The following is a 19,318-nucleotide window of genomic DNA, read 5'->3' as shown; positions in this document are numbered from 1 at the left end:
TACCGTTTGTCAATGGCACTTGATTAATCTTAAAATGTTTATATGTATAACTCTGAAAAAGTCACATTGGTACTTGCCGTAGGGAGGTTTTGAACGTGCACTCTCATACATTAGAAGTGAAAACTCACACAACGACATTTTTAAAAATCTTACAATTTAATGTCAATATTTTCTCATTCCAATTTATTATAGGTACACTGAAAGACTCACTATCGACACAGCAAGCACATCTAACTTATGCAACCCTATAAAAACTCTATAAGACAAATAAGGAAGTCACCACGACCACTCACCATTTAGTATTAAGGAAACCAATCCCGATAGAGTAAAGTGAAGCCACATGGCACATAACATAACAGTAAACAAGCGAATATAATGCCATCAGCGTCCCTCACATTAAATATAACATCACGCCTGTATTATTCAAAGAGGTACGCTGAGTAATAAAGACTGTTATGACTATTAACGGTGCAGAAATCCATAATCTGAAGTACTATTGGGTGATTCGTAATGGTAAGAACTAGAAGGTATTTTTGTTTGACATGATCTGGAAATAGAATATGCAAACTCTAGCTATAGGTTATGCAATTATTATGGTTAAAAATAAATGAAAATTAAACAAGTAATACAGAAAAATATTTTTTATTTAAAACAGTTTTAATGACTTTATATTGTATGGTCATCAAGATTAAGAGTGGGTACCAAATATCAGATCGATCGAACATTAAGAAGGTGGTTAAATGTCAATGACTAAATTTGATCCAAACAAAAAACTGGTCAAGCTAAACAAAAATCAAAGCCCAAGGAGGTACTTAAAGGGTTTATATAAGGAAAGGAACATCTCAAAATCGTTTAGATTAAATCGGAGATTGAGCTTAAATAAAGAATAAAGAGTTTCTACATTATCATAGTTTTCTACCAACGAAGTGCCTAACACCAGTACAATCAAATATTTACCTAATTTCCCTATTAATAGTTTCGTTAATAGCTTGGAACTCGTGTTATGATTCCGAACACAATCCAACTTAATAGTCCCCGGTATCTAGAGAGATCAACGAATTATCACAATTAGCGTGATATTCGATTTGTTGCTCTAAAGCCTAAAGCAACATATCGGATTCAAGCCTAAATTAGCTTAAACTGTTCTGTGGCCTGTACTAACGACCGAAGCTGCGATAAGTTTAATGAATGGGAATGGCTATGAAAATTGCAATAGTATTCATGGTTTAGTTGATGTAAACGGTCACAACGGGATCATTTTATTAATTAAGAACTCTGTTTTAACTTCTAGAATATTCTATTCATATACTAGCGACCAGCCCCAGCTTTACATGGTTGCAATGGTGATATATTATGCATGTATCTATACATATAATAAAATCGTAGAAAAGTGCTGTCTGTACATTCAAAATAAAAATAAAAAAAATAGCCGGGGTTATTGTTATGTCGATGTCGAACCCAAAAATGTAATTAACTATTTTTTTGTCTGTTTGTCTGTTTGTCTGTTTGTCTGTTTGTCTGTTTGTCTGTTTGTCTGTTTATCTGTTTGTCTGTTTGTCTGTTTGTCTGTTTGTCTGTTTGTCTGTTTGTCTGTTTGTCTGTTTGTCTGTTTGTCTGTTTGTCTGTTTATCTGTTTGTCTGTTTGTCTGTTTGTCTATGCGCGCTAATCTCAGAAACGGCTGATCCGAGTTGGATGCGGTTTTCACGAATATATTGTGGTATGCTTCAATTTACATTTAGTGTTTGTTTCATGTCAATCGGTTCATAAATAAAAAAGTTATGTCAAATTAAAGAATCACGTCGAACACTATTCTATTCTTATACCAATAATCTCCGCAACTATTTGACGGATTTGGTTGAAATTTGGTACAGATATAGTTTAGAACCTTAGAAAGGACATAGGATTTTTATTTCAAAAATCAAAAAATAAAAAATAAATTTATTCCGGACATACAGCGCATGTTCAATTCCGTACTATAAGTACGAAATTGAACAATAGTGGTCCTGCTGTTTCGTATATTCTAAATTGGTTTCGTTGTATTTGTCAATTAATAATTTTATTAGTTGGGTTTTCCTGGTTTTCTGGTTAAACTATTTAACGTAGGTTTAGTTTGATATCGATTATTAGTAGTTACTGTAGTTAGTTTGTTTAATAAAATTTTAAGTCTAATTTATAAATTAATTAGATTAGATTTCGTCGTTTCTTTTAAATTATTTAGTTTAAGCTTGGTTATTATAGCATAGAGGATAGGTTGAAATATCATTTCTTTTTTAATTGTTATAAATTCGTAATTCGTAGCTTTCTTTAGTTTTAAGTTAGTTTTCATCTTAAGTTCGGAAAGATTATAATATTTCTTTAGTTTAAGTCCGTTTTTAAACTATTTTTTCAATGCCCTAAGTGAGTATACATCTATTAAATTCAAACGCAGAGCTCATTATGTTGATTTTTGAAGAGTTCCCTGGAATATCTTCCACATCTCATTTTTGAAGAGATCCCGCGAGATCGGGAGCTATTTGGTTAAAACCAAAAATTTGCCGGAAGTCACTATTCCACGCGAACGAAGTCGCGGGCAAAAGCTAGTCATACATATAAACCTTCCGTTTGTATCATTCTATCTATAAAAAACAAACGCATTAAATTCCGTTGCGTAGTTTTAAAGATTTAAGCATAAAAAAGGACATAGGGACAGAAAAAGCGACTTTGTTTTATACTATGTAGTGATGAGAGGTGATTTACAAAGTACCAAAATACCATAAAATGTTACTTATTGCACCTACCGTCGACGCTTTTCTGCTTCATGGAAAGGTTGAACTAGTAAAAAATTTGCCATTTCACAACCAACTGAGCGTCGACGGTCATACACACAGTTTATGATTATGAGACCCGGCGTTGCTCGAAACTAGTCGACTTTTGTTCAAACATTTCACGTGAGTTACTTGAATAATATATTTCAATTAATTTAAGATGTCATCTCACGATACAGAAATATCTACTTATAGTGCATGTTGTGAATATGGTGCATTCCTATATTTAGCTCGTAATTCTAATTGGAGCCGACGTATGTGTCACATAGGAAATACTAGTAATAGTCAGAGTGCCAAGAGTATGTGCGCAGTGCCATCTGCGATTCGTTATCAGTACCGCCCAATGCTAAGGTTCATATTCAAGGTTTTTCTTCATTTATATTATTACGCAAAAGTTGTTCAGATTAACTTTGTATAACATAGAATTAGATAACATATAAAAAGAACTATTGGTCTAATCTGAATCTGAATTTTCATCTAATTTAAATTAGAAACCTTTTCGCTTACCATTTATGGTGATGCAAACTAAACGTGTATACAATTGAGCTCAATCGGTTGAAGATATCTGCTTCAAAATTTAGTTGCAAGATTCCACTTCACACACATACCTACATTCATTAATTTTACATACACGCATCATACATATTTTTAAGGGGGGAAAATCATTCAGTTTTCTCTCGCCTTGGACGAGGCGAGAGGGAGTGTCAGACTCTTACTGACTAAAAACCACCCCGTTCCTACTCCTGCTATTAGAGCCGGAGCTCCAGTAAACCCGGTAGGCAGTCCACAGCTCCGATACACGCATATACATTGGAAGTTGAATAAAAACTTGTAAAAAGACTCATTCATAGAGGTACTAATTCAAAAATATTACACCCATGCAACCATACGTAGTAAGTATATCAAATACATCAATACCTATCGAACGAGGTATCTTTGAAAGCAGTCATTGTTCTTCAAACTAGTCTAGCCTTTGTGGCGGAGACCTAACAATTGTTACAATGTCCCTACTTATTCCATAGAAAGACTTACATTCTTACAAAACCAGTAATATTAAGATCTTTATGGTTCCTAGTCTAATTGACACTTTTAATGTATGTTTTACCGAGTTTTCCGATTACAAGTTATTCTCGATTAGCAATAGAATGTAGTTTTACTCAGTGAACAGTCATAAACTAGTACATGACTCTGAACAGATGTCTAGCGAGTAATTTATAATAATTATAATTTATTTGAAGCGAAAGAGGTGTGTAAGAATTATAGCAATTGACGTTCCATTGTCTCGACCTACCTCCATGGGAGACAGGTGATATTTGTATGTACGTAAAATTAAAACTACGTTTTAAAAACCGACTTCCAATTACTATAAACATTAAACTAAAAACAAAAAAAAAATAAATTTCATTGTACTGCCTGTGTCTACCAACTGCTAGTTTAGAAGTCGATGCAAAAAAAATAAATAAAAATAAGATAATATAGCGTAAAAGATATATTTTTCACACACACCTTTTCAAAAATGAATTCTCTTCTAGTAATAAAGCGGTAAAACAACGACGAAAGGTTATATTACGTCTCTTTCTACCTCTAGAGAACGCTGACTATAATATTCTGCTATGCAGCACAATCTGACCGTACCTGGCCGTACGTGAGGTATTCCAGGCGCCATAAACAGGTATTTACTGCGTATTTCCCGCCAACCCGATTGAAATCTAGGGGTGTGCCGACCAGCACCAAGTTCTAATCAGAATATTACGTGTAACACCAACACTACAATTGAAACTTATGATTGATTACTATTTTCGTAAAATATAACGTCTGTTACAAAAAAATAACAGCGTTTTTTTTTAACAAATATAGGCGTTACACGCAATGAATTGTCGTCTAAATTAGAATTAATGATAATCTTTTTAATCTGTACATGTTATAAATTACAAATGTAGATTGGAATCGTGGTTGTTATTTTTTTGTGAGAAATTGGAGGACAAACTAGAAGTTTGTCGAGTTCAGTCTAGCTGCGAAAGTTCACGCGATTTAAAAATTGATAGTGGTACTTTTATGAACTGAGAGCCAATATTCAGCTCGTATTTTTAGAGACATATTTTTAAACTGTTCTGGCTATTTACACGTTCAACTTAAGTACTAGTTCTAATATTAGTATTAGTGTCAGTTTAAAAACTTATATAAGCATAGTTTTGTACAAAAGCAACGTCACGCCTTTTATCCCCGAAGGGGTTTTTTTTTTGATGGTGGAAAATCATCCAATGACTTCTCCCGCCTTGGGCAAAGCGAGAGGGAGTGTCAGACTCTTACTGACTAAAAACCACCCTGTTCCTACACCTGCCCGTCGAGCCGGAGCCCCGGTAAACCCGCTAGGTAGTCCGCAGCTCCGGATTAGGCACCAGCCCTACTGGGCCCCATCCCGAAGGGGTAGGCAGAGGTAATCATTACGACACGTAATGCCGCTATACAATGTACACCCACTTTTCACCATTTGTGTTATAAGTCCCATGTAATAGGGGGTTAGCCTATTGCCATATACTGGACACAATTACAGACTCCGTGCTACTACTAAGATTTTTTCGAAAAACCGAAAATACCCCAGTAATACTTTTGTACAAAAACACATACATATATTCCTTTTCTGTGTGTTATATTATACATATACAGACAGTCGAAGTCAGCTGTCCTTACATATCACGCTGAACTAGTCAGCTGTTTACTGGAGCGCTGACAAATTACCTGCTAGTGGCAATCTGTTTCATTTGCTATACACTGACAATCATTGGCATCTTTAAAGTATCTACTACTACATACTTTAACATGGCAATTAATGGTTTTATTGTAGTTGAGATGTTTATTAGTTTACGCTAATCATGTGAATAGTAAAAACTATTGAGTTTTCCTATTTATCTGTTTATCGGTTAAGAGTAAGTTTTTATTTATTCTCTCTACTAATTTTTTTAAGGGGGAAACTCATCCAATGTTTTTCTCCCGCCTAGGTCGAATTAAGAGGGAGTGTCAGAGTCTTACTGACTAAAAACTACCCCGTTCCTAGTCCAGCTTTTCGAGCCGGAGCCTCGGTTAGCTGGCTTGGTAGTCTGCAGCTACAAATTATCTTTACTCATGTGGCGAACGTACCTAATGCTTGGTTTTTTAGTTTTGGACGCAAATAAAATAGTTATATTGAAAGCTTTGAAAATAAACCGAAATTCGAATCACATTCATGAGACAGGTAAACTCCGGTGAAATAATTTAAGTGACGGTGCCGGCTCGAATAAACCAACCAATCAGAGCGCCGAACGCGGTATCGTTTCGTTTTCGTTAAATGCAAAGAAAACTCGTACTAAAGGTAGGAACAATCTATTTAAGAATCTGTGTGAATGTGTAAACAGGATTTCAGTTCTCTTTGTATCATTTTCTGGTTAATTAAGCCTTTCAGGTGACTGTGAATGTTTACAAAATTATCGGTAACTGGATTTAGTTGGTGAGAAGCGGCTTATGGCCGGATTGTGTCGGTATACTTGCATTGTAATAAAATTTCAATAAATTGCGCTTAATTAATAATTAATCGGTTAATAGTTACATGGTGAGTGTAGTTTCAGTAGAGAATTAAGAGAGATTGCTTGAGAAGTATGTGTTCCGGGGTTGGTCTACTAAGAGGACCCGGTGTCTCCTTTAGGTGCAGATATTGGCCACCGGGGAAGTTTTAGTGAGGAAAAAATCCTACACTCCCTAATTCTTTCCCCAAAAAGCTGGGTACCTTTTGAAGGTTTCCCCCAGTCAACAAAAAAAGGGTAAGTAATTTGCTGTATACCATCTGTACAGTCCAAATGAAAGGCTTCTAATAAAAATAACCGTATTTATAAATAATTCGATGATGAAGAAACATACACCATCAGATTTATTTCTTTTTATTGTTAACTGGTCAATGCATATTTACATATTCAATCAATGTAATCCACTGCAGAGGCAGATGCGATGCAATTCGTGATAAACCAACACACAATAATGTTTCAATTATGGAAATTGTAATGGCATATTTTTATTGATTTATTCAATTCAATGATTTTGGGACTGATTTTTACAGATTTTTCAATCAGGATTTCGATTTTGGCTTTTGAAAAAAAGCTAATATAATACTAATACAATATACGACTAATATTACACGATAAAAAATGGAAGAATGGAAGTGGTAAAAAAAGTAAAGAAGAAAAGTATCTGTCACGACTTTTGGAGGTTGTGTAGTATTTGAAAATTACAATAGTAAATGTAAATTATTGATTATTAGGACTTTTTAATACAAAAACATCTACATGTGCGTTTGTTATGAAAGAGTCGTGGTTATTCTTACTCTAGACTTCGAGGGCTAATTAACTGAGAAATGTTCAAAACATTGACTGTATATACACCCTAAAACTATTTCCAACCAATAAATCAGAATTTTAGGATCTAATAATGTTCACAAAATTACTTTCAAACATAACAGCTTCACTTTAGCTCAGGTGATACGTATCTCGAGTCACTATTTATTGGCAAACGATCACCAAACGACTACACCGGACGAGATCATAAAATATGAAGTTGGAAGTAATGACTTGTAAAATTATCTGAACATCTGAACACATAATAAAGATGTGTTAAAGACCACTAGCTATCTTAGATTACTTTATCTATATCTATACATATAATAAAATCGTAGAAAAGTGCTGTCTGTACATTGAAAATAAAAATAAAAAAAATAGCAGGGGTTATTGTTATGTCGATGTCGAACCCAAAAATGTAATTAACTTTTTTTGTCTGTTTGTCTGTTTGTCTGTTCGTCTGTGCGCGCTAATCTCAGAAACGGCTGATCCGAGTTGGATGCGGTTTTCACGAATATATTGTGGGATGCTTAAATTTACATTTAGTGTTTGTTTCATGTCAATCGGTTCATAAATAAAAAAGTTATGTCAAATTAAAGAATCACGTCGAACATTCTATGCTTATACCATTAATCTCCGCAACTATTTGACGGATTTGGTTGAAATTTGGTACAGATATAGTTTAGAACCTTAGAAAGGACATAGATATATTTTTATTTCAAAAATCAAAAAATAAAAATAAATTATTTATAAATAATTCTATGTCGATCGTTACACGACTTCGGTTCATGTTATTGTTTTAATTCATCGAAAAAAAGTAAATAAATAGTAAAAAGGTATGAAAAAAATAATATCAATATAATGTAACATTTAGTACAAAGAAAATGCTCTAACGGAGTATAGATAATTCTATGTCGATCGTTACACGACTTCGGTTCATGTTATTGTTTTAATTCATCGAAAAAAAGTAAATAAATAGTAAAAAGGTATGAAAAAAATAATATCATTATAATTAAACTTTTAGTACAAAGAAAATGCCCGAACGGAGTATAAATAAATAATCCAAGTTGTCTTTATCCTCGATAGATGGCGTTAGGATTGAAATAGATAGTTTCGTTACATTCATTTGGTTGGGTATCGGCCGAGCGCTTCGGTACTATCGTAGAGTACAGTCGTATCATTATTTGTCTGTAGTGGTCCTGCTGTTTCGTATATTCTAAATTGGTTTCGTTGTATTTGTCAATTAATAAGTTTATTTGTTGGGTTTTCCTGGTTTTTTGGTTAAACTATTTAACGTAGGTTTAGTTTGATATCGATTATTAGTAGTTACTGTAGTTAGTTTTTTTAATAAAATTGTAAGTCTAATTTATAAATTAATTAGATTAGATTTAAGTCGTTTCTTTTAAATTATTTAGTTTAAGCTTGGTTATTATAGCATAGAGGATAGGTTGTAATATAGTTTCTTTTTTAATTGTTATAAATTCGTAATTCGTAGCTTTCTTTAATTTTAAGTTAGTTTAAGTCCGTTTTTAAACTATTTTTTCAATGCCCTAAGTGAGTATACATCTATTAAATTCAAACGCAGAGCTCATTATGTTGATTTTTGAAGAGTTCCCTGGAATATCTTCCACATCTCATTTTTGAAGAGATCCCGCGAGATCGGGAACTATGTGGTTAAAACCAAAAATTTGCCGGAAGTCACTATTCCACGCGAACGAAGTCGCGGGCAAAAGCTAGTTTATAAAATAAAGTTAGTAATTATTTCTACAAAACATTACCAGTGTGGTGGCATTTAAAAAAAAAATAGCAATAGCACTAAGTCTAAAAGATTGCTCGCAATACGGCGTTCAGTAGGGCTCACTCTTTGTGTTATAGATAACATTACATAGATACTCTGTAAATGTGTTTGGGTCTATTAACTGATGTGTGTACGTTTATGCGTGATTATCTCACAATTGGCCGAACCGATTTTAATTCGGATACAGAAAATTGTTTGTTATACATAGGAGTGGGTTTTAGAATATTAATCAACTTCCAAAAAGAGGGGGTTGAAGGCGGTTTTTCTAAACGTAATTTACTAAAAAATATTTACATGGATTCATGTTATGTGCACAAACTCTTCCATTAGACTAAACAACCATACCAAGAAATAAATAAAACGTGAAAGAAAAGTCAAGCACCTATTAAGATCCCCATTAATCTCAAGAGTTGGATATTGGGAGTAATTTCTAAGGATTAGTGCCGATGCTGGGCGCAGGTGGCGCTCCAATAGCTGATGGCTGCCCGGCATTACCGGACCTTAATCTCTTAACCGGTTCACTAAAGATACCTTTAATATTATATCCGTTTGTTTAGACTTCGTTATTATTAGAGTAAGCGACGTTTTTGCATTTCTTTCTATTTTATTTTTACTATTTACAACAACTAAAATATGCATGTGTATACAAAATTATGATAAAACTATGCTCGCGGCCTCGCTCGTGTGGATTGCGGGCTTTGTGGCTAACCTACTTCTTAGTACATGAGCTATCTGTCAGTAAAAGTCCCGTCAAAATTGGTCCAGCCATTTCAAAGTTTCTAAGCCGGAACAGACAGACAGGCAGGCAGATAAAAATGGTTTTGGTGTATGTGTCGTATGTATATTCGTGTGCATGTAGTGTAAAAAGCGGTTATTTCAATATTACAAACAGACACTCCAATATTATTTATTAGTCTAGATAAATTTAGATGTAAGAGCTAATCTTAGTAATAACTACGTCATTAAAGTAATAAATTAATTTATATGGACGCCTCTTTATTTAGCTGTGGACATCTTCCGGCTTATAGTGAAGATGATGAATATATTTATTTACTTCGGCATCCTACGCAATGATGACACCAACTATATTGGTATAAATGTGTTAATCCTACAGTGGACCCCTTCGTTTTATTTTTAATTCTTCTCTAATAATATCTTCGGATTTATTTCGTTGCGGGATTCATGTCCCTTGGACGCACCAGATTTCAGTATGCTAGTGTTTTCATGGTTGTATCTACTGTAGATCCTGGCTTAAGGGAGTTGCAGCAGTTTTGTGAGCGGTTTTTTACCAACTCAAGTGAACCATCTGTTTGACTTTAGTAAATTCCGTCTAAATGCCTGCAGACATTGTTAAAAATCATCATGAAGAACGCTGTATTCGATCAACATTACATACCTATCTTACAAATATTTGTTAACAGTCTTGTAGTTTCTCTATCCTCAAAACTATACTTCTCAAAATTCGCGAATAGACACAGATAGTAATAATTACAAGTGCGTACACTATGTTTAGATTAATGTGGATAACCTCAAGAAAGGCCATGGCTAGTGTCGCGAACCTGGACCCTTGCCAACGGTATCACAGCTATAACGATCTGATCCTACTGTATAACGATAACGAGGAAATTAATTCTGTTTTTCAACGTTTTATAGACAAAACAAAGTGGCACTTGGTATTTGGAGCGCTTAAATTGTTTATGGCCCTTGTGTTAAAAGGGATAGGTTATAATTATGTGTGTGTGTTTATTTTATGCGTAGTTTTCATCTATGCTATAATTAATGCTGGCCATTATTTTATTCACACTCCAATGAATTTATACATTCATACACCTTTCTTAAGTATAATAAAGTACTACCTACTAAAATATTAAATTAAAACACAAAACTTATGTTTACATGTCTCTTGCTATGCTGTTAATACGTAAAGGAAGAGCGGAACCTCTTGATATAGGCATTACATGCTTAAAAGGAGACTTCAACAAATAGTTTATTATAAGAAGAAATTTGTTAAAGAAAAATAAAGAATTTTGTATTATTTTAATATCATCAACGTTCTGAGTTCACATGAGGAATTATAATTTGTATGAGTTTCTTACTTCTTCACTGCATAGACAGATAATACTATAAATACGTTAGTATGTTCCTCAATTATGTTAATAATTCCATGACGATGGGCCTACTGCCAAATATCGGTCAATAACAAACAACACTACGCAGAAAATTTTGAATAAATAATAAACAACTTTAGATTTATTAATACGTACTTTACCCTACTCAGAAGAAAAAATATCCTCAGATTGCAATAATACTCATAGACTTATCTATGTACCTATACTTAATTCAATGCATAGACTTATCATTTTACTTATAACCAACTATATTGTAAGTTACTATGACCTAATTTTGAAAACTAATCCATAAAACAAACACAAACTAAATGAGACACAAGGTCACTTAAAAGTCGGTCTAAAAAATGTTGTTTTGCTACACAAAGAATTTCGTAAGTATGTAAATATGAATATAGTTGCCAATAAGCTTTGTTTATAGTAAACAGAGTTGTGCCCTCGTTTCAGTTTTAATTTATGGCTTACACTTATAGTTATATAGTTGAAAATCCTTCGTTACATAAATAATATTCACTTACGGTGCTGTGATAAATTGCTTCGATCATCGTAACAATATTTCATAATTTTTTATCTTAAAATTATTTAAACTAAAAAATGTTTGAGACATCCCTAGTGCCATAAAAATGGCGCTTTAGAATTACATACGGGTTTTAAAATTGGAAAAGAATGTGCCAATGAGGTTAGATAACACGAACGCCAAATTAGAAAAGAATCACCAATTTCAAATTAGATTAAAACATATAAAAATCGAATTCGAAAAAACATATATAGCAAGGAGTAATTTCCTAAAAAGGTTCCTATTCACGTCGGAAAACCAAATGCAATTTCTTAAAGAAAGTCATAGCTTACCTTTATATCATAATCGGCGAACAGAAGCGCTGCTCGAATTCGAAAAAAACACCACTATCTTCCAAATTCAATATGAGTACGGTTCACTGAAAAATTCTACACAAATGTTCACTACACTACACCGTCTATTTGTCTATGAATGTTCTAAGAGATGTAACTTAGGCACTTTACTTAGATTATTGACTCAACTAAGCACTGACTGACTGACTTACACAACTGACCGTCTGACCTAACTGAGCGTCCGTCCAACACTGGCACCTGAAACAAAAATACACGCTTTAAATAATCACAATTTTCAAAGTGATGATTCGAAATGAGTCTGATGAATGACTTTGTACGAAAAAAATGTTTTATGTTAATCACTGTTATTTATCCCAAAAGTTCGATTTGATATTTTGACATTGTTTATGTCTTTCTCAAAATAAATTGGAAAATCATTCATGCCATTAAATGGCAAGTTACCTATTTATGTCGATACATTTGTCAATTTTGTTCAGAATGGAACGGTAAATGATAGCCAAAAATGAATGGTATCGCGACCTAAGTAGAACCTAAATCTCGGATTACATTCACGTGTCTATCGCCAGAAACATTAATATATTTATTTTTAGCCAATAAAAATGATACAGGGCTGCTCTAAGTCACGCGACGTTTGCGATTCGAACAATCTAATCGTGTAACTTCAACAGAAAACCTGATCAAACCTTTATTTGACATTTCTTACATATTCTGGGATGGTACGGGGTTTATTACCATAAAAATAACGCGATTACGCAGCAAGTCATGTTATGGAGAAAGTGATCAATACAGAACACCTATTGATATACAATTTGGTGTATATGCGATTGTTTACCGCTCAGGCCTGGCGCTGCCGGCCGCGGACGTGACTAAGCCAGTTTTCAACAGAACATATCTCGGCTCTGCAATCAGAACGCTCGATGTTCCCTCGGACCGTATTATCATTCGTACAAAAGCCTCTCTACGTAATAGCCGACGATCAACATCCCTAAGAAATTTTGCAAAAATTTCGCCATCAATCTTCGCCGTGCAAAAAGCCGGCAGGACTAGACATTTGATTTATCTATTTGAATATTAGCCGGCAACGTTGGGGGATCTGCATATAATACACATTCCGCCCGCGAACTATTTTCATATCGCGTTATGTATTGTTTTTATTATTGGCGGCCATTAGTAAGAAATCAGGTCACAACAGCGACAAACGTATGCGGAGTGAGTTTGTGATAAATTGGATTCGGAAAATGATGGGGTTTTACGAGAAAAATACTCGTAGTGACTAACGAGATAAAATGTATGTTATCTACGTAGGTGTAGGTAACGGATCGGTGTTTAAATTAGCGTCGTGATCGAGTGGAGCCGAGTGGGGCCGAGTGAGGCCGAGTGGTGCCGACGAGTCTGGAGGAGGCACCGTGCGATGTACTATGGGGGAAATGGGAAAATGATACAGCAGCATTAATCCGATGAGGCGCTGTTTACATCGTAGATAGTCTGGTTACTCATATAGTGATTATGGAAAAACAATCACGTTGAATTATTCAATTCGAGTTCGATTACCATAGAATAAAGCGTATCACGATATAATCAGTAAAGCTAACTAAACTATTGATATAAAAACGTAATGCATTTAAAACTCTAAAATACAAACTCTCAATTTTAGAATCACTAGAATCGTTTCACCAAATATACACACACATATACATTTTTGGGCAAAATTCCAACATTGACATCACATATTAATTCCATGTATAATCAAAATATATTACAGAAGCTTTTGAAAGCCTGGAAACCACTAACCACTATAATTTCAGTCGTCTCCTTCTACCCATTCAACAGCCAGACCACTCTTACATCAGAGGCTGTAGTTCCTTTAATTTAACGCAGATTTTAATTAAATTCTACTGGAACTAAACGCCTACATCCAAAGGCAAAAGAAGAATTAAAAACAATAGACATCGTGCGCTCTGCTCAATGGTTTTTCAATTCGAAATCGGTTGGTAGACTTGGTAGACTTTATATCATAGTTGTTAATTTTTATTCGTGAATTATTTTAAAATTATAATGGTTTAGCACTTATATAAATAAAATAAGAACTTTTTTTAAAGTATTTGATTAAGTATACATTGATTATTTCTTGACTTAATTTTACATCCAATGCCTTCTTCCGCTTTGGTCGAGGAGACCGAGTATCAGACACTTACTAACTAAAATTCACCCCGTCCTACTCCTGCTTTTCGAGGTGTAGCCCGCTAGGTAGTCCGCAGCCTTCAAGATTTATAAATTGCTATTTAAGGAAGATATATTTTTATGAAATAAACTTTCAAATCTCTAGAAAAGCTAGCAAATAGGTACCTACACCTAACAGAATATAGTCACCTAATATGCAATTTTTCCCACAAAATAAAGTCTACCAATACCCGAACATTTCTAAGTATATTATAATGTTTCTTAACCTCTAATGAAGATAAGTTTCAAATTCCCTCATTATCTACGTGAAAGCTCTTAGTATTTTTTGTTACACTTTTTCCCTTAAGTTTTCCGACTCAATTGCGTTCGCCCTCAATTCGGTATACCTGCCCGACAGACTGACACGTGCCTCCGGGTTCGATTTCGGCTGAACGCCCCAGTGAATCTTCGTGTCCAATATAAAAAGTATGGTACGACAGACACGAACAAAGCTAGAAAACGGATAACTTAAAAAAAAAAACTATATTTCATGATATATCGTGGACTTGCTCAAGGATTTTTTACTTTAACGTTGGTGCGACTTGCGCTATAGAGTTTTGTTCTTTAATACTATATAAATAAAGTGGAAAATGATTTACAAATAATTTATTCTGTTCAGTTAGTTCGTTAAACAAAATAAATAATAATCTGTATTAAAATGAAATTAGAACTGACTAAAACGCAAATAGACAACACTGTTTGTGACAACACATCACATCAACAGCTCGTAACAGTCCACTAACAGACTATGAGCGTCCTCTACATTATGGTTACCTATCCACATAAGTTGAAGATCTGACAAGACTATTATTTATTTATTTCTTTATTTGTTGACGTTTCAAAAGTACCTAAGTATTTATGGTTTAATTGGAATGAATGATTTAACTTTGACTTTGATCACAATTTGAAAGGCCCATTTAAATTTATCATGGCGGTTAACATAAAAAACCGAAAATAAGGTAAATTTGCTAATTCGTATATGTTACAATAAATCTTATAAAGAAAAAGAAAAATAGTTACAAGAACGAAGTGTCAAAGATTTAAGTACAAGTGAGGATAAATAGGATTATACACAGTCCAGTGGCTATAAGAATACTAATTTGCGTATAATTATTCCAATACTAAACCCTAGCAAGGTGTAGGGTTTCATGAAACCTGATCGTGTTAGCTAAACTAGATTATACCATTAGGTATTGTCGTGCTAACACACGGCTTTACCTGTCTCGAATTAATCAAGCGTAAATCGAAACTCATTTCATACTCAGTCAATGTCAGAGTCAAGAAATCTTTAAAAAAATGTGGAACATGTAAATATATTATGTGGCAGAGTCAAGAAATAAAAAAAAAATTATGTCTACACGATAATATTTGTGTTCTATCGCGATGTCATAATTTAAAAGAAAGGAAAAAGCATTTATATCTTGCAAATTGATTCTTAGCTGCCATACTCCGAGACATATTTTGATGATTATTTAAACTATTCCTTAGTAACTTTTTTGTTTCGAAAACGATTGCTAAGGACTGGGTTAAGTAGATGATTTAAATGTCTTTGAATATGGCAGTAAGTAAGTGTGCAAATTAGTGATCGAATCTGACTTCTTTTGTCATCTTAATTAGGTATCTTCCTCGCTCAGATACATAGTTTAGTATCAATGGAAACGGTCACACAGTTTAGCTACCTATTACATCTTCGTAGCAAAGCAAAACAGAGTTTTGTAAACCGCATATGAATCTCATCGTAATAAAAAATCTTTCTCTTTCTGTCATAACAATTAATAAAACTACTATACTATACATTCTTGTTATTTTTAAATATCAAATAAAACACATTAAATAAACTAATTATACTTTACAAAGAATTACGTACAATTCAATTAAAATACACCGAATTAAGCAAGTAAATAAACAAACTAAAATAATAATATTTGCACAAAATTTCATTATGATTAAAATGAAAACGTGAAGTGCAACACCGCAATAAGTATAATACATATTTATACTGTTTTAATTACTATTTGCATAATAACACGGGCAAACTATTTAGGTGGACCGAATCATGAACATTTGTGTCCACGCGCTCTAGTAGGAAACATTTGTAATCCATTCATCGTAGTGTCTGGCACTCGACAGACAGACAGCCACAATGTCATTGAAAATTTTATACACTTACATATATAAATATATACGTATCTCTGAATAATCCGAACGCGATTCACCGCAATAAAATGTCGGGACAAAAATATTGCGTAGAATTTTCTGTCTACGCGTATACGTTGGAATCATTCAAATGCTACAAAGTTACATTTGAATTGAATAACTCGATCTAAATATCTTATGAGGAAATATACTAAATGGGAGATTGTGTGATGAAAACCTTTTGTGTGCGGGTAAACCCATGGAATTTTTTGACGAACATTTATTGATTGTATATTAATACGAAATAACTAATTTTCCTGTATTTTCTGTAAAAGTGACACAAATAAGCAATTATTAAATAGTCCTCTAGCCCTCCCGATCCATCTCACCGTGACTCGGTGGAACATCGGTCATACCGGGCACATTGGGCACATAATTGATTGGGGTCGAGACGACACAAGTGGTCCGAGAGGCAGTTTCGTAACTAGCTTTGTAGTAGCAAGCCCCGGGAGCAATTAGGCGGAAGGGGGAAATTGCATCTCTTGAGGATAGCTCACAAATTGCCCGAAACGTCAGCAACTCACCAACTGAAATGACAATTTTCCCCTGACTATTAGTTTTCCGGAATTCGCAAGTCGCCGTCCCGGGGTGTGAGGGGCAAAGTCGGGGTATATATGTTTACTTACGAACTTGTAAGTTTGGGAAACTCAGCGGTGCTCTCACATGCATTTGCAGAATGAATAATGCCAACAGTTACAAATGAGTTCGGTAATAAACGTAAAATAACCGAATACTTGGTAATTGTTTGTTGTTTAATGATTTGTGAAACACTAAACATGCCTGTGTGCTGTGAATAAGGTTTCATGAGCGAACAAAATAATGTTTATTGGAAATTAGCATACTAGGTGTTAATTGGGTCATTGAATTACTAGTGATTATTGTTCAATAGTTTGCAATTTACCGGCTAGACTTAGCAAATAAACGTATCATGTCGTCAATTTTTAATCAAGAAACGATACATACAAATATGTATCTTACAAACAATAAGAACAAGAAGCAATTTGCGTTACGTTCAATAAGAGATATCAAGGCAGCACTCAGCCAAAATATAAAACAAGAAATGTTGGTGATATCCGCAACATGGGGATGACGCGTGCCAAATATTCGCCACGGGGTGACAGGGCTGAGACGCGCTCCTTACATACTACCCACTCCTTACATTCCTATACATTTTGCCTACACTACTACTAAAATATCATACGTATCACACAGAGAATATGATATCTATTCAAATGAATTAATTAGAAATATGCTAAATAGTCAGTACAATAAGTCACCAGTAGCAAAGAACTCATTCCCACAAGGCGACAGACGCCTTGTTATCTATCTACAAGTTTGTCATCAAACACGTTATCATAATTTGGATCGTAAAATGGAGCGTCACATCCCAAAGAAATAATCATGAAAGAAAATCGACTGAAATGAAAATGAACGCCCCGAAAATATTACATTTTCCCTGAGGTCGCCATTTTAGAGATTTATTCTTCCGTTATTAACATTTTCGCGAAAAATGTATATTTTTGAAATATCTAACGATCTAGAAGATATTTAAAAATGGGACGACATAATTAATGTGATGTTTCAGTAAAACACTGGTCGGTAATGTAATGTAGTATCTGAAAGTAGAGCTAACTTGTAATTAGTTATCTCAGGTAGGGTACACGCCGCGGAGTGTCCCGGCTCGTTCATTTATCACACGTACAAATGATGACAGTGCTCGTGTTATCGAGAATGTACATTCTCAGTCCACTACGTACATTTAAATGTTCAGACATTTTATGTCTGATATTTCTAAAATATTTTGTTACTGAAAGATGTGTGCCGCGGTCGACATTTGGCAACAGGCCAGTGCTTTTGCTGTTTTCTCCCTCATGACATCTTCTAAGATAAAACGAAGCGCAGTCTTTGCGTCTCGAGAACCATTATAAAATTAATGACATTCACAATAATTCCCTTTTTCCCTACAAATACCAAAGAAAATTAAATTTCCACAACATTTTCTTTTTCTCTCAGCTTCGCATTATATTTCGGCTGCCATTAGAGAGCTTACGCATGCCTGTTTCTATTTCGTTACAGCCTTAAGGAAGTCGTAGAAAATATTTAATATTTTACTTACCCGAACAAATTTTGACGGCGTATCAAAATGATTTTCAAAGTAACCGTTGCATGTTTTTAAAATTATAATTTAAGGCAATATACGCGGCCCGAGAAGGTTCCTTCGCGGATTAGGATTCGACCGACAATAAAGCAAAAAACTACGAAAAGATGAATGAAAAATGTTCGAGTGTAATGTGTAACATGTGCAGCGTGCGGTGTGGTGCCGCGTCGCGTACCTTGTCGCGAGTTCGCGAGCGCAGCGTTGCAGCGGTGCAGTGAGAGAGCGCAGGGCGACGCGAGCCGCCCGCCTGCCTCCGAGCGACTGGCGCCCGGGCCGACGCGCGCGCCCCGCCCGCGCCACGCGCGCGCCACGCACCGCCTGCACCGGCACACGCCGGCCGCGCGCTGCTCACTACCTCCCCGAGTCCGAGCCGCAGCGGGCTCACGCACCACGCGATTATCGATGTGTTCTGTGAGATGTGTCGCGCGGAGCAGGGACCGCGGGGCGCGGCACGCACCGCGGGGCGGGGGGCGGTCCTGCGCGCTGCGTCACGCATCTGTCTCGACGCTTTCTTGCGTGCTCCCGCAGCCCGCCATCTGCAGAGACGTGCTCGCCGGGCTCGGGCCGCGCGCACCCCGCTCATTGCGACGGTGTTAATGCCCTCCGCGAAATTCTTCGCATCACATCCGTAAAGCTCAATAGAGCCGAACTATCAGATGTATTAGGTGGTCGTTGCGGGCAAGGTCACTATTTTATTTACTAATGTGGAGAAATGGTGAAATTTTCTGAAAAGATTTATCTTAAAGTTTTTAGAAACACAAACAAATCTATTATTTTTAGTTAC

The 19,318-nt window shown here is 35.1% G+C and overlaps 1 protein-coding gene across 3 annotated transcripts in view; it reads right to left on the bottom strand.

The window, feature by feature from the left end:
- The window catches only part of LOC118273661 (inactive dipeptidyl peptidase 10), a 123,799-nt gene extending 104,860 nt beyond the window's left edge, over positions 1–18,939 (bottom strand). For 2 of the 3 annotated variants that reach the window (XM_050693660.1, XM_050693629.1), the window contains exons 1-2: positions 18,710–18,939; positions 11,940–12,197 (exon numbers count right to left, since the gene is read on the bottom strand). The gene's annotated coding sequence lies outside the window, so the exon portion shown is untranslated. Of the gene's footprint in view, positions 1–11,939; positions 12,198–18,492 lie in introns of all 3 variants that reach the window. The other variant, XM_050693688.1, reaches the window with a different exon arrangement.
- Positions 18,940–19,318: the final 379 nt, after the last annotated feature.

This window comes from Spodoptera frugiperda, chromosome 1, assembly GCF_023101765.2.
Source record: "Spodoptera frugiperda isolate SF20-4 chromosome 1, AGI-APGP_CSIRO_Sfru_2.0, whole genome shotgun sequence".
Lineage (NCBI taxonomy): Eukaryota > Metazoa > Arthropoda > Insecta > Lepidoptera > Noctuidae > Spodoptera > Spodoptera frugiperda.
The sequence above is the reverse complement of the archived record's forward strand: the minus strand, read 5'-3'. Positions and strand labels throughout refer to the sequence as shown.